The 16427-nt window shown below is 47.3% G+C and overlaps 1 protein-coding gene across 2 annotated transcripts in view; it reads right to left on the bottom strand.

Annotated features, from left to right (window-relative positions):
- Positions 1-16427, bottom strand: part of KIAA1549 (KIAA1549 ortholog) — a 129800-nt gene that overhangs the window by 112854 nt on the left and 519 nt on the right. The gene's annotated exons all lie outside the window — the stretch shown is intronic.

Raw genomic sequence — 16427 nt, 5'->3', positions numbered from 1 at the left:
TATATACATTTTTAAAAGATCATAGTTATCTCAGTATCCCAACAGCTAGCATGGCGCTCAGCACATGGCAGTGAATGCTCACAAAATGTGAGGTGAATAATGCAGGCATGGGACCTCCCATGCATGAATGAGTGGGGCCTCCATACAACTGGACTACCTGCAGGCATGTATCTGGCACTGGAAAACCCAAGACAAAGAAGGAAGGAGAAAACATTGGATCCGGTAAACAAAAGTTCCAGAACCAGACAAAATTCAAAAGGTGCAGGAAGGAGCTAAAGGGAAAGATCAGGATGGTGGAGTCAAAAGTCACCATTGAAATCCACTGAGATTTGGGGGTTGTTTCCGAAGCACAACCAGTTTATCCTGACAGATAAAATGCACATCCTATAGTACATGTTCTGTCATGGGGAGCTGAACTTGGAAGGAAGAGAACTTGAAGGTTGTCAGTGAATAAAATCAATATAAATGGTGATGAAAAAACTAGAACAGTTTCAGGTCTAAGATTTCTGGAAATTATTTAGACAATCCAGGCAAGAACTCAAGGCGTTAATACACTGTGTTTTACGAAGAGCAAAAAGGCTCAAGGGGCATATAAAACAATGGAAGTAGGACAGCTTGGAGCACAGGTTGGGTTTTGAACAAGGTACTTATTTTAAGGCATCAACTTCCTCCCACCAAAATGTCCAAGTCAAAGAGAAATTGATTTCAAACCAGTGGAATACACCAATTTATTAACAAAAAGGATGTATTACAACCACATACTCTGCTGTTGGAAACAAACCACAAGAAAATAATATAGTCAAAACAAAGTAGAAATACTATCAAAACCACAGGGATATGATCCAGGACATGACAAGAGAGGAAACGCAGTAAGAAAACTTGGTATAAAGAAAAATATTGCCCTCTTGCTGGAGGATATGGAATGGGAGTCCATAAGATGAATTTTTAACTCCCTGAAATTGTTTATTTTTAACATTTTAATTTTTTGTCTGCTAAAATAAAACAAAATGGCATCGTCATGCAATACTTTAGCTTTCAGCCCAGCCAGCGTGGCTTGGTGGTTGAGTGTTGACCTATGAACCAAGAGGTCACAGCTCAACTCCCGGTCAGGGCACATGCCTGGGTTGCGAGCTGGATTCCCCAGTGTGGGGCGTGCAGGAGGCAGCTGAACCATGATTCTCTCTCATCATTGTTGTTTTCTATCTCTCTCTCCCTCTCCCTTCCTCTCTGAAATCAATAAAAATATATCTTTTTAAAAATACTTTAGCTTTCAAAAGCCTGCTTCTTTCATTTCTCTTAAACAGTATTTGATGAGCACCTTCGATGTGCCAAGTCCTACATGTGCCTTCAGAGCCAAGACTTCTGACACAGGCCAGGCGCTGGCCAGGCCCACAGAGACTGTGGCTCTCTGTCCACAGGATTCACTCAAGCAAGCAAGCAAAGACTGTGAGTGAGCACTTCAATGGTAGAGATCATAGAGTTGTTCTTTATTTTTCAGTTTATTTTTTATTGGATTTATTGGGGTGACATTGGTTAATGAAATTATGTAGGTTTCAAGTATATAATTCTATAATACATCATCTTTTTATTTAATTTTAGAGAGGGAGAGGAAGAGAGAGAGAGAGAAAGAGAGGGAAAGGAAGGGGAGGGAGGGAGAGGGAGAAAGGGGGGAGAGAGGGAGAAAGGGGGGAGAGAGGGAGGGAGGGAGGGAGGGAGGGAGGGAGGGAGGGAGGGAGGGAGAGAGAGAGAGAGAGAGAGAGAGAGAGAGAGAGAGAGAGAGAGAGAGAGAGAGAGAAACATCGATTTTGTTGTTCCACTTATTTATGCATTCACTGGTTGACTCTTATATGTGCCCTGACTGGCGATTGAACCCACAACCTTGGACCTGCAATCCTGGCATATGGGGACGACACTCTAACCAACTGAGCTTCCAGGCCAAGGCCATAGAGTCATTCTTTTAAAAAAAAATTATATATATGTATATACATATGTGTTTTTATTAATTTTAGAAAGAGAGGAATGGAGATAGAGAGGTAGAAACATTGATGAGAGAGAAACATCAATTGGCTGTCTCCTGCACACCCCCTACTAGAGATCGAGGCAGCAACCCAGGCATGTGCCTTGACTAGGAATCAAACCAGTGACATCTTGGTTCATGAATTGACACTCAACCACTGAGCCACACCAGCGGGGCCGTAGAGTCATTCTTGTTGTTGTTAATCCTCACCTGAGGACATTTTTCCATTGACTTTGAGAGAGAGTGGAAGGGAGAGGGAGAAAGAGAGAGCGAGAAACATGGATGTGAGAGAGCTACATCAACTGGTTGCCTCCCACACACACCCTGAACAGGGCCAGGAATGGAGCCTACAACCGAGGTACAAGCCCTTGAACAGCACTGAATCAGGGACCAATGCTTAACCACTGAGCCAAACTAGCCAGGGCCACAGAGTCATCCTTACACATGGACCCACAGCAAAGGAAACCCTGGCTGGGGGATGCACATCCTCAACCCCTAGGGTTACAAGGACTCCTATTAGTGTGTGACCTTAAGCAAGTTAGTGAACCTCTCTAATCTTTAGCGTCCTCATCTGTAAAATGGGGTAATAACAGTGCTTACCTAGTAGAGTTGTTGTATAGATTAAACAAGATACACTGTGCCCAGCACGATGTCTGGCACGTGACTAGCACTCTGTAATTGTTGGGTAATTATTTCCAGGTCAGCGCTGAGATTTCTGGAGAGAACCAGAGAAAGGAATACAGAGAGTACCCTGATGCCAATGGACAAGCAAAGAAATGCAACCTTAAAGGAGGTCTGTTTTTACCCATGAGTTTGGCAAAGATAATAAAGATTGGTAACAGCCTGTCTCATGGAGGATAGAAGCGAATGGCACTAATTCATTACTAGAGAGAATGTCAATTGCTTCAGATTTTCTAGAGAGCAATTTGGCAATAAATATCAAAATCGAATACATGAATACTGCCTAGTCCAGCAATTCTATTTCTGGGAATGTATCGTGAGGAAATAATTAGAAAGGTGCGTAGAGATATATGTACAAAAATCCTCAAAGCAGTGTTTTTACCACAGCAAAAGTTGAAGGCAACATAATTCTCCATCAGCAGGCAACTGGTTCAATAAAGCAGGGAACATCCACAGCATCGAATAAAACCATGAAGCGGCTATTCTTCCTGGCAATGCAAAGATTCTATGATAAAGTGTGAAGTGAAAAAAGCACGTCAGCAAACATGTGGAGTATGAGACCATTACTTTGCGTGTGTGTGTGTGCTTATATGTGTAGGGGGGGAAGGTCTGAAAGGAGAAACACCAAAATGGCATAGTGTTTATCTCCGGGTGGCGGGATTTTCACTTTCTACCTTACATCTTTTCGCACCATCTGAATTCATTTAATGTGCAATATATTTTACATTTCAAGCCTCATCACATCACTCCTCTGCCCTAAACGCTGCAACTGCTTCCCACCTTACCTGGAATAATGCCAAAGTCCTGGGGGCCTCTGACACTCCACCCCAGCACCCACTTCCTCTCACACCTCAGCTCCTGTTGCCCCCCACTCCTCTACCCCCTCCCTCTCTGTCTTGGGCACACCAGCCCCTCCCCACCCCCCAACACCAGGCACACTTCTGCCTCTACACTGGCTACTTCATCTGCTGGGAACACTGTCCCCCCAAACCCTGCAAGGCTTGTCCCTTTGCCTCCCTCAAATTTTAGATTAAACGTCACTGTTACGGGTTTAAACCATGTCCCCCCAAAATCCCTAAATTGAAGTCCTAACCCCAAGTACCTCAGAATGTGACCTCGTTTGGAAACAGGATCGGTGCAGATGTAAGGAGTTTAGGTGAGGTCTCACTGGAGGAGAGTGGACCCTACTCAATCTGACCTTATAAAAAGAGGCAAGGGCATAGTCCCTTCCCTAGCACCTTCAGGGGGAACATGGCCCCTTGACCTTGATCTGGAACTCCTAGCCTCCAGAACTACACAACAATAAACTTCTCTTGTTGAAGCCATTCAGTTTGTGGCACTTTGCTATGGCAGCCCCAGCAAATTAATACAGTCACCTGGTCAAGGAGTCCTCCCGCATCACCCGATTAAAACTTCAGCTCCTCACTCCCAAGCCCTTTGTCTGTTCCACTGATTCATAGCACTTATCATCTAGAAACACATTATGTAATTAACTTTGTCACTGATGCATCCTGAGAGGCCCAGCACAGGGCAGACATTGCCCCCAGAGCAGGCATTCAAGAAAGATCTGCTGGACAAATGAACAAACACAGAACAAAACAGATAAATTCTACCCTGGTGGAAGGAAGCAGAGAAGAAGCAGGCACATATATATATAAGATGGTGATCAATGCGTGGAGAAAAAATAAAGCAGAGTCAGGAGCAAGGAATTGCAGAGGAGGTTGTTGTTTAAAAAACACGGGTAGGAAGGCCTCCCTGAGTATGTGAGATTTGAGCAGAACCTGAAGGAAGGGGCGCAGTAAACCATGTAGATAGTATCTGAGATAAGAATGTTCTGGGCTGAGGGAACAGTAAGTACAAATTATTGCAATGAACACATATCACTTTTATAATCAGGGGAAAAACCAGTAAAGCTATTGTTATCCTGAAAATACATAAAAATATTTAAAAGCCAAATTCTAAGGGCTAGGAAGAAGAATTTGATTTTTTAAATTCCTGAGACTGTATTAAGTAAGGCCCAGGTTGAAAATTCCCACCCCTTCCAAGAATGCCTTTCCTCAACCCTGTCCCCCATCCCATCCTCCATCAAATGACTGTCCAGAGAAAAACACCTAACAACGCAGGATGGGGAGGGGGAGAGGGGAGGGGGGAGGTCAGCTGAGAGGTGAGGCAGTCCTAAGGCAGAGAGACCTGGAGATCCTTGTTGGTGCCACAGAGCCAAGCAGCTCTGTCTTAGCAAGCCTTTGACTTGCTCCCCGCAACCGCCACCACCACTCCCACCCAGTGTGCCCTGTGCCCGTCGTCCTTCCACCCCAGCCTGTCACAGGCCTCAGCCCAGCCTGTCTGTGCTCCTGGCCTGTCCCCAGACCGCTGTGGCCCCTGGCTCTGACTGATGTTCGCTCCTGCTAACCAACCAACTGCTACCCACTCAGCCTCACTTTAGGTTGTTGTTTTCCAATAATTGTGGTTTTTAAAAAACCCACATAGATTAAATTTACCATATTAACCATTTCTAAGTAGTATTAAGTATTTTCACATTGTTGTGCAACCAACTCTTCTCATCTTGCAAAACTGAAGCTCTGTACCCATTAAGCACTAACTCCCATTCCCGCCTCCCCTCAGCCCCTGCACCCACCATCCTACTTTCTGTCTCCATGACTCTGGTGCCTCTAGGCACCTCATATAAGTGGAATCGCACAGGCAGTGTCTTTTAGTGACTGGCTTACCGCACTTAGCACAATGCCATGTTGTAGCATGTGTCAAAATGCCCTTCTTTTCTAAGAAGGAATAATACTACCATTGAGTGCATACAGCACATTTTGTGCATCCATGCATCCGCTGACAGACGTCACCCCCCCCCCCCGCCACACACACACACACACACACACACACACACACACACACACGTCAGTTTTGACACCTGCTTGCATCAGCTCTCTGCAGAGGCTCCTGAAATCCTTGGCAATCACCCACCCTGACTCCTGCTGAGATCAGAGCAGGGAAACCAAGGACTGGACCAAGGGCGCTTAGGCTGCACATCCAGCCAGACACCAGCTCAGCTCTGAGCCTGCTGCTGCGGCTCCGTTTCCCAATCACCTTGAAATCTGGGCGGAATTTTTCTCCCCACCAATGAGGTAACAACCAAAAGTCTTTGACATGCACCCAACCTCAATGAGACACTGCCGTTTGGCTAGAGCGCCCCAACCCTTAGTGCACATACAAATCGCGGGAAGATGCTCTTAAAAGGAAGATTCTGGGGCGGGACCCGAGAGTCCACCTTTGTAACAAGCTCAGTGTGGTCTTCAGGCCTCACCCACAGCAGCAAAGGCCTAGCGACTAGCGACTTCCCGCCAGTTCACACCTGTCTCCTGGGCTTCACCCAAGTCCCCTAGAAGCTGGCTTCAGAAGATGGTGTGTTTTGTACGCTTGAGGCTTCCCCCTTTGAGAGCTTCCCAGGAGTATACGCCCAGTGTTTTAAAGCAGCCTGACTGTCTGGCTCCACAGTGAATCCTAGCACCCAAAACAGTGGAGATGGGGCTCCTTCCACAGCCCAAACAGGAGACCAGGGACCAAGGAAAGAAGCAAGGAGAGTTTTCAAGTGACTCCGCAAAGGTGAACAGCCTGCCCAACACCAGCAGGAACCTGACCTCCTGACCGCCTGCCTAGACACACCCATCCCAGCGGAGCCCAGGACCACTGTCATCTGTTCGTTTTCTGCCCATGGCTGGGGCCACCCAGGGCTGCCGGAGAGGCGAGCAGAGTCAGGCAGAGTCAGGCCTCCCAACCTCAGCCAGGCCTTGCCACTTCAGTCGCCCCTTCTCAATTTCCTCTGGAAATCAGCTGTATTTTCTCAAGCTCCCAATTCCACCTGGCACTCGCCCGCCTCTCAGAAGATGGTCTCCTCCACCACTCTCCACGAAGTCACCCGCTCCTCCAAGCCTGTCTCCAGGTCTCGTCTCCTATTTCTCCTTCGGTCTTGCTCCTCTCTAAAAGGAACCCCTGCCTGGCCGGTGTGGCTCAGTGGATGACCATCAACCTATGAACCAGGAGGTCACGGTTTGATTCCCAGTCAAGGTACATGCCCAGGTTGTGGGCTCAATCCCCAGTGTGGGGCGTGCAGGGGGCAGCCGATCAATGATTCTCTCTCATCACTGATATTTCTATCTCTCCCTCTCCCTTCCTCTCTGAAATCAATAAAAATATCTTTAATTCTTAAAAAAAGGAATCCCTGGTGCCATCACCTCCAAATCCCTGAGAGAGGTCACCCCTACCCTGACTGCTTCCCTCTCCAGCAACATCCGTCTCTTCCAATATCCATCCCAACCCGTTCTGGTTTATTCCTCTCTACTGCCTCACCTGCACAGGTGGCCCTACTTACCCACCCCTTTACCACCCCCTAACTCACTGCCTTATTTCACTGCTGGAACAAACACGGCACCTCCCAAAGCAGAAGCTGGCCCTCTGACAGATGCTGCTCGGCCCCAGTAAATTACACCCTGGGTGGAAAAGGGAGGTCTGCCTCTGCTGCTGGCCCTGGATCACAGGAGGGCAAATCTCAGTCTTCAAATCACATCACTTCCCCTCTGTCGGTCCCTCTCAGCACCAACATTTTGGGAATAGTCTGTACCCACTGTGGGCATTTTCTCACAAGCCCCTACATCGGATCCCCACTCCCAGCGCGCCCCATAAACCTAGTACCTGAGGGCACACACAGGCTGTAGACTCAGACTGGAGCACCATGAAAACCATGGGCAGCCAGCACAGATGTTTAAGCAAGAAGGAAGTGACGTGAGCAGATGTGTTTCCAGAAGGATCCTCCAGCTGAAGGTGGAGGATGAAGTGGATGGAGCAAGAGCAGAAGTGGAGGCCGTGTCAGTAACTGGAGGAATGATGGTGGGGGCTGGAATGAGGGTGGGGCAGTGGGGATGATAGAGGAAAGTGGACAGAATGAAGACATATTTCTTCCCCTACATGAGAAGTCATTGGGTCACTTACCTTCATTCACTGAGGACTTGGAGTCCCACTCACAGTCCTTTCTACCTCACTCGTAGCAAATCCAACATCCACAGATTATACACCCAAAGGCTTTCACCCACATTTCACTACAGCAACTGACTCCCACGGCTACCCTGCCCTGGGTCGTTAACCAAGACCAAGCCCAGAGTTGATCCATTCTGAAACCTTAAATGCCAACACTGCCAACCCCTCCAGCCCTCGCCCACCTCACTGCCCATCCACTGCCTCTGGTCCTCCCTCATCCAGCTCGGCTCCACACTGCAGCATCCAGGCCATGTCTCGCCAGATCCCTCTGTTCCCCTTGGCTCTTCACCACACCTGCCTGGGATTCCCAACCCCGACTCAGCCAATGGCCTGCCTTTCCCTGGCCTCACTTGGAATGCCAGATGCGGCAGGGCAAGACCACATCACAGGTGCACTGGCATCACTGCAATTTCTCCCATCACCTTAGACTTCACTCCCCACCTTCCACCAGCCCCCTCCACTTCCTTCTCCCAATACTGTCTCTCCCCAGTCCTGCTTGTGGTCAGCCCGCCTGCCCACATGAACGTCTCACTTTGGGTGAATTATCCTTCAATTACTTCTGCTCTTTCTTAAATTATTCACTATATCTTTACTGATTCTTCCTTGAAGCCTATAAACATGATCAAATCTATAACCTCTTTCTAAAACCTCCATCAACCCCATGCCACCTAAATGACAGGGGTAACACAACCTCACCAGGCATGAGAATCATTTGAGGAGCTTATTGAACATTTCAAAACTACAAAACCTCCGGCATCCCCTAATTCAGTAGGTCTAGCTTGACTATGAGTGCAGGATTTTAACAAGAGCCCCAGGTGATTCTGACCGAGTGGCCCTCACACCATCCTCTGAGAAACAGTTCCACGCAGCAGCATGGGACACGATGTGACAACCACCTATATGAAAACCCTCCCCTCCCTGGTTTTCATGACTCTGCTTTCTCAGGCCAGTTTCCTCTGTGGGCTCCTCCTTCTCTTCCCCTGTCCTGAATGTGAGTTTCCTGGGCCTCTGTCCTTAGCCTTCTTCTCTTCCAACTACATGCACTCCCTCAGTTGGATCTTCCAGGTCTATGACTTCAACTACCATCAAATGCATCCATTTAACACACTTTTTTTAAAGTGTTGGATCTGGGATGCATGGAAGGAAAGAAGGAAGGAAGGAAGGGAAAAGGGAAAAAGGGAAGGAGAGAGAGAGAGAAGAGGAGGGAGGGAGGGAGGGAGGGAGGAGGGAGGGAAGGAAGGAGGGGGGAAGGGAGGAAGGAAGGAAGGAAGGAAGGAAGGAAGGGAGGAAGGAAGGAAGAAGGAGAGAAGGAGAGAAGGAGAGAAGGAGGGAGGAAGAAGGTACTGGTGATACTCAATACAATATACAACATATACAACAGGTAGGCATGTGCACTGACCAACTGGAAGGGTTGCTATTCTAAAGCAGAGTCCTGAGGTTCCTGCTAGCTGAGCATTAACCCTTCAGTTCCTGAATCTTGGGAAGGGGGCGGGGGGGGGGGAGGGGTGGACATCCTAGGAGAAGAATCAGGAAAAGAATCCAGAGGGAAGGCATGTAAACCCAAGGAATTTAGGCAGATGGGGATGCCATATAGCAGCTATTTACCAACTGGTATGGTAGTTTTTCAGTATGCTAATGAATGAATGGGTTATGAATCGGGGCAGGTCTAGAAAACCATTTTGTCCTGCAGGACCTAACTGTCTCTAGCGCCTGCGCGTGCACACGCGCGCGCACACACACACACACACACACACACACTCCTCTATCGCTCCCTTATTCTCACACATTCTCCCCACCCCCCACTCCCACCTTCTTGCCAGTCGCTGTCTTCTCTCCCCCAAACCATTTTGTTCTGAAGTTGCCTGGTCAATAGGGCTCTTGTACATATTCACATAGATTCAGTCAATCCCAAAGGCAGGTGTATCTCAAGGTCCCTGAAGATCTGGACTGGCTCCAGAGCAGTCTGGGCTGACTCAGGCCCCAGCGAGCCAACACCACTCACTCCCAGAAGGTTGGAACGGGAGGCATTACCTCTTAGCCCAGTGCTTCTCAAACTTAGAGAGAGAGAGAGATCACCTGAGGGCCTTATGCAATGCAGATTCTGAAGGTCTGGAGTGGGGCCTGAGATTCTGCATTTCTAATGAGCTTCCAGATGGCGATGATGCCGCAGTATCACACTTTCAGTAGCAAGGTTAGATTGTCACCAATGAGGAGAAGCAACGCCCGAAGCTGCATGCCACAGCAGTAGCACACCTAGAGCATTACCAAGCAAGGCTGGGGCTATGGGGTGGGGTTGGGGGTGAGAGACAAAGAGGAAGATTGAGAGCAAAGTAGGTGTCCTGGGGGTGTGGCTGCAGGAGGGGAGGGGAGAGGAGGGTTTATGAAAAAGAAGGATTGAATGCAATGGGGAGAGTAAACTGCTTTCTGCAGGTCCCTGGACTAGAACATCTTTAGGACAGTGAGATGACAACACTCACAAGCATTCAACAGATAATTACCCCAGGACAATTACAACCTATAACAAGCATATTCTGAGGTGGTCAGCATGTGGGCTTGAAATGGAAGAGCTGAAAGAGAACTCAGAGATCATCGGAGCGACCCATCTTACACTGATGAAGAAACCCCGGACGAGGTGGCTTGTCCACAGACACAAAGCCAGTTATCAGCATAAAGAGCACACTCAGGTTTGCCAGCTCACAGGTCAATGTGCTTTCCAACAAATCGTGCTGCCCGGGTACGTGAGGGAGAAATGCTGTCACAGAGCTGCAGATGAAAGGTGGGTGGCCACAGCTTGGCAACAAGTTAGAGCCGTCAGAGCAGCATCTTCCTATCTGGGAAAATCAACCCAGTGCGAATATAATTACAGTAATTAGCTAGCTGCCTCCAGCACCCCGGGCACTGGGAGAAAACCTGCGGCTCCCAGGTCCCAGGCGACTTTTAACAACAGCCCGGCTGGCTTCTGTTTTCGGGATTAAGTGAGGTTTTTCCTGACAAAGACTGCAAACGGCTGTTCCCAAGGGAACGGGCGTGAGAATTTAAAATGAAGTCCTCTATGTCCTTTGACTCACAAGCCAAAGAAAACCAAGCAAACTAGATATAACCAAAAAAACTGTCTCAATGTCACGATCTTAAACCAACTGTTCTAACAGTAGAAAGACAATTGCAACATATTAAGTGCCCATACCCCCAAAAGGCTATGACATTTTCAGTTAATGGATTTTATAGTCTCTGGATCAGTAGTCCCAAAGTTTAAAGTGCCTTAAAATCAGCTGTGAACTTGTTAAAAATGAAGATTCCCAGGCACTCCCACCAAAAATTCTAATGTAGGTCAAGGGTGAGCCCCAGAGATCTAAATTCTTAACAAGCAACGCCCCCCCCCCCCCATCCTCATGTTGTTGATGCAGAAGGTGGAGGGATCACACTTTTGAAATATTTATCTTAGTCTTTATTTACAGGATACTAAACCGCTCAAAAAGTATCTATATATATAAAACCCTAATATGCAAATAGACCAGCGGTTCTCAACCTGTGGGTCGCGGCCCCTTTGGGTCGAATGATCCTTTCACAGGGGTTGCCTAAGACCATCAGAAAACACATATATAATTCCATATTGTTTTTGTGATTAATCACTATGTTTTCATTATGTTCAATTTGTAACAATGAAATTGGGGGTCACTACAACATGAGGAACTGTATTAAAGGGTCGCGTCATTAGGAAGGTTGAGAACCACTGAAATAGACGGAATGGCAGAAAAACCAAACAACCAGTTGCTATGTATGACGTGCGCTGACCACCAGGGGGTGCACGCAGAATATGGCAGGCATCTGCAGCAGGCAGAACACGGAACATGGTGGGGGTCAGCCACGGCGGGATGGTGGAGCAAGTGAGCGGGGGCACCAAGACCAAGGAGGGGCGCTGGTCACTGTCCATCCAGACGAGCCTCTGGTGGTTACTGAAAATTCTTTGCTCCCCTGTGCCACAGTCCCACCTGGTGCTTGCACCTGCTGTCGGCACCAGCCCCGCTTGCACCCGCTGCTGGCACCAGAGCCACCTCTCACACCCACTGCCGGTGCCAGGTGCCAGTCTCGATCGCTCAGCAACATCAGCGGGTGTGAGTGGCGGCTGCTGGCCCCGATAGATCGCCCCTGAGGGCTTCTTTACCTCCCCCTGCTCCTGAGGGGTGATTGGGGCAGCAGCTGCTGCTTGCAGCCACTGCTGGTGCCAGCCACAATCTCTCCGTGCAAGCGGGACCAGCGCTGTCAGCAGCAGTGGGAGCAGGGCTGCTGGCCGAGAGGGGACCTGGTGGGAGGGGCCGGGCAGGGGCACAAGGATGGGCAGAGACCCACCCGTGTCCACCGCAGCATCGCGGCCCACAGTTCCTTTCAAGATGCATGAATTTGTGCACTGGGACCCAGTTACAAATATTTGCCTCAAAATGGCTAATGAAATAGTATATCAAATAAGATAAAAATTTAACCTGCCATAAGTATAAATGAAATGGAAAAAATACAAAAAGAAAAGCAAAATGGCCAATTTTGCTAATCAAAAGAACTAAACACTTCTGAATTTCAAAATTATATAAAAATTTGTAAAACTCCATTGGAAGGGGAAACTGTTAACACACAGGAGAAAAAATGGTTGCTATCCATACATAGAAAGAAAGATTTAAAAATGTAATTCCAGCCCTAACTGGTTTGGCTCAGTGGCTAGAACTTCGACCTGTGGACCAAAGGGTACAGGGTTCAATTCCAGTCAAGGGCACGTACCTTGGTTGCAGGCCCGAGCCCTGGTTGGAGCTCATGCAGGAGGCAACTAGTCGATGTGTTTCTCTCACATCGATGTTTCTCTCTGTCTTTCCTTCTCTTCCACTCTCCTTAAAAATCAATAGAAAAATATCCTCGGGTGAGGATTAACCAAAAAATAAGTAAATAAATAAAAATAAATATGGCCCTAGCTGATTTGGCTCAGTGGATAGAGTGTTGGCCTGTGGACTGAAGGGTCCGGGGTTCGATTCCAGCCAAGGGCACATACCCAGGTTGTGGGCTCAATCCCCAGTAGGAGGCATGCAGGAGGCAGCCAATCAATAATTCTATCTCTCTCCCTTTCCCTTCCTCTCTGAAATCAATAAAATATATTTAAAAAATAAATATGTAATTCCACAATAACTAAACATGTAATTACACATTTAAATATGTAATTCTCTGAGCAAAAACACAGAGAAAATTAATGGAATACAAGTACAAAATAAACAAAAAATATCAATTCATAAGTAATAAGAAATTAAAACAATGTATTACATGCCCTAACCGGTTTGGCTCAGTGGATAGAGCGTCGGCCTGCGGACTGAAAAGTCCCAGGTTCGATTCCGGTCAAGGGCATGTACCTTGGTTGCGGGCACATCCCCAGTGGGGAGTGTGCAGGAGGCAGCTGATCGATGTTTCTCTCTCATCGATGTTTCTAACTCTCTATCCCTCTCCCTTCCTCTCTGTAAAAAAAAAAAAAATCAATAAAATACATTTTTTAAAAAAACAAAACAATGTATTACAAATGTATTTAAAATGGATTTTTAAAATAATATTCAATCTTAGTGCTGATGTGAATCAGGCTACCACATAAACTGCCAGGCTTTATTTCAGCATTGCAGCTTCATATAAAATTGTTGTTCATTCAACAGCCACTTACTGAGCACCTATAAGGCACTCACCACACTGACCAAAACATGCAAAGAGCCAGCCTGGTGGGCCTTAGATTTATGTTACATCCTAATTTCCCTTCTAGAAATGTAGACTTAAAAAAAAAAAAAAAAACCCACACAAAGATATATAGACAAAGCCTTACCTACATAGCTATTCAACATAGCATTGTTTATAACAGCCAAAAAAGCTGGAAATAATAAATGAATAATTAAGTAATTATTAGGATGGAAAATTGTGAATAAGGAAATGCTTAACTCAATTATTGAGTGAAAAAAGGTAAATACATTGTGCATATAATTCAATTTTCTTTTTTTTAATGTTAACAAAGAAAAGGCAAAACTATTTACAGTGTTATCTGTGGGTTGTAGGAGTGTGGGTACCTGTTTTCTATACCTTCCAGTAATTTCTAAATTGCAAAGTAATTTGCAAAGTTATGTTTCATAATAACTATTTTGAGAAAGACTTATCCCTCAATACGATGAAAAAATGGACACGACTCTTTCCTTTTACGTTGTGGGTGTAGGATCTCCTAAAAGCACAATATTCAAAAGCAAGTTCAAAGTATTACAAATTGTTTCCACAACAGTGAACAGTCAAGACCAAACTCATAAATGTTTAAACACTCAAAATGCTGAATGAAATGGAAAAAGACCAGAAATCGATAAGACATAGAAATTTAAATAGAGACTGAAATTAGGAGACCAACTGGAGGGCGGACTCCATTTAACAAAAGTTAACAGGAAAGAGAAACCTCCTGAGGAGGAGGAAGTTTTCAGAGCCACGGAACGGGCTGGTGTCTAACCTAGGAAATCCAAAACAGGATTAAGACGCACCATTTTCTGACTAATACCGCTTACCCTTCAGAAAGAGAACCACCATGTCAGGCTCAGCCAAGCCTCCTCCATCCCCACTCTGATGGTGAAAACACTCAGGACTCACAGCCAGAGGGGAGACCAGGACCAAACAACTGAAAGGCAATCTTGCCCGTGAACCGTCCGCACCAGGGGTCTGCGCTTGCTTGCGCACAGCTCTGTGTTTCCAATTGGGTCCTTGAGGACAGCTGCTTCCCAGTCTATTACCCAGTCTGGAAGCAGCTGCGCCAACCAGAGGCCAATGCACAAATGAATGGAAGGACGAAGTCTCTGCTTCTGTGATGTCAGCTCTAGAGTGGACAGAGAATTCATTTCATGTCTCCAGGTTGAACACAGGCATACCAAGGAGATACTGCAGCTTTGGTCGGGTTTCAGACCACCAAAATAAGGCAAGTCCTAACCTTTGTGCTGGTGGAGGGTCTTGCCTTCAGTTTGTAAAAAAATATATATACGCAACACCTGTGAAGTGCAATAAACCAGGGCTCTGTATTTGTATTGTGGGTTGAGGGGAAACAGGAATGGACTTCTAAAGAAGAGAAAGTTACGAAGGGACAGAACAAACAGCTCCACTACTGATATCAGATTTATCAAAGAATTACTTACTTCTCCACATCTACAAAATATCCATTTGGCCACATTCGCCTGGGGAAGCTAGCTGTACGGAGGTTAACTGCATAGAGTTTGGAGTCAACTAACCTAAATGCCGGCAGCCTTAGTTCCCTCATCTGTAAAATGGGGACGATGATGCCTAGCCCACAAGGAGATTGAGTCTTGTGTATAAAATACAGCACCAGGCACACAGGCAGCGCTCAGTAAATGGAAATTATTAGTTGGCCTGTCCCGCAGCTGATGACTCCGTTAGTATGAGATGGGCTTTCTTTGTTGACTAAAGACAAGGGCAGTCTTCATGAACATCTCTTCTCCCAGAAAGCCCAGGGTCTCCTGTCCTCTCTGGACACATGGACACACCGGGCGGAGCATGCAGGGAGCAGAACTGAGACCTGAGGCGCTGCGTTAGGCAAAGTCGTTCGCACCCTCGGTACACTGCTGGGAAGAGACCCATTTTGTCACCCAGGCTGTGGTGTGGCCTTCTGAGGCAGGGTTCCACCCAGCTGTGGGAAATCTTTGTGGAGACCTCAGGTGTGAGGTCAAGTCTGCGGGTCAGGGCAGCAGGGTGACTGACAGGTGATGACTCTGCACAAACTAGCCTGTGACCTTGAGCAAGTCACTTCTCATGGCAGTTTCCTCTTCAGTCGAAGGAGTGGTTCCCTTCTCTGATCCCTGAAGTCTCTTCCTGGGCTCCTACTGGACCATCGCCTACACGGTGCCGGTTATCGTTCCAACAGTGAGGTCCTAGGGACACCTTCAAATGTGTTCCGTTTCCTTTCAAAGCCACTTGGCAGTCTTTTGGCCATCCCCCCAAGGGAAGGGAGGATTTGGCATCGCTTCCATGGCTTTCTGTTCCTGCTCCATGCCCACCCAGGGCTGCTCATCCCACCTTTCCTTTTCTGCCCACCAAGTGGTCAAGTGTGAGCGCGCCGGGGACAACCACGGGCTCACAGCCTGTCAGCTCAGAGATGGTTTCCAGGCCATCCTGTGTGTATGCTCAGGGTGGACAAATAAACATTTCAGAGAAGCAATACGAATTAAATCATTTCCTCAACAACAAAACCCGCCCACACGCTTCTCCATAAATCATGCCTCTTAATTCCGTCCTGATGAGCCGTCAGTAAACTGCATCTATTATAGAAACAACCCTGACTCCTTTCATGCCCTGACACTCGGAAATCACAATATTGTCACACTCTATTGTACTAATGCCTTTGCAGAAGTAAAAGCAACCGCTAGTTCCCTGGAAAGACCCGTGGCCAGGGCGCTTTCCAAGAGATATTCTTTGAATGTTCTTTGTGTCCTGGTGCACTGGGGGACACCACACCGCCGGAATCCCTGTATCTGAGGGGCGCAGGGCTACTCAGAGTAATGCAACACCGCCTTAAGGCACACACACCCCTCCCCACTGTCCCCCTTCAGCCTGACAATAACGTACCCCCTAACATTTCATATACCACCCTGCCACGGCCACGCACGCATTCAATTCCACTGCCTGGATTTTGCAGAGG

This window comes from Myotis myotis, unplaced genomic scaffold (genome assembly GCF_014108235.1).
Source record: "Myotis myotis isolate mMyoMyo1 unplaced genomic scaffold, mMyoMyo1.p scaffold_m19_p_11, whole genome shotgun sequence".
Lineage (NCBI taxonomy): Eukaryota > Metazoa > Chordata > Mammalia > Chiroptera > Vespertilionidae > Myotis > Myotis myotis.
Note: the sequence above shows the minus strand (reverse complement) of the source record. Positions and strands in the feature narration are given on the sequence as shown.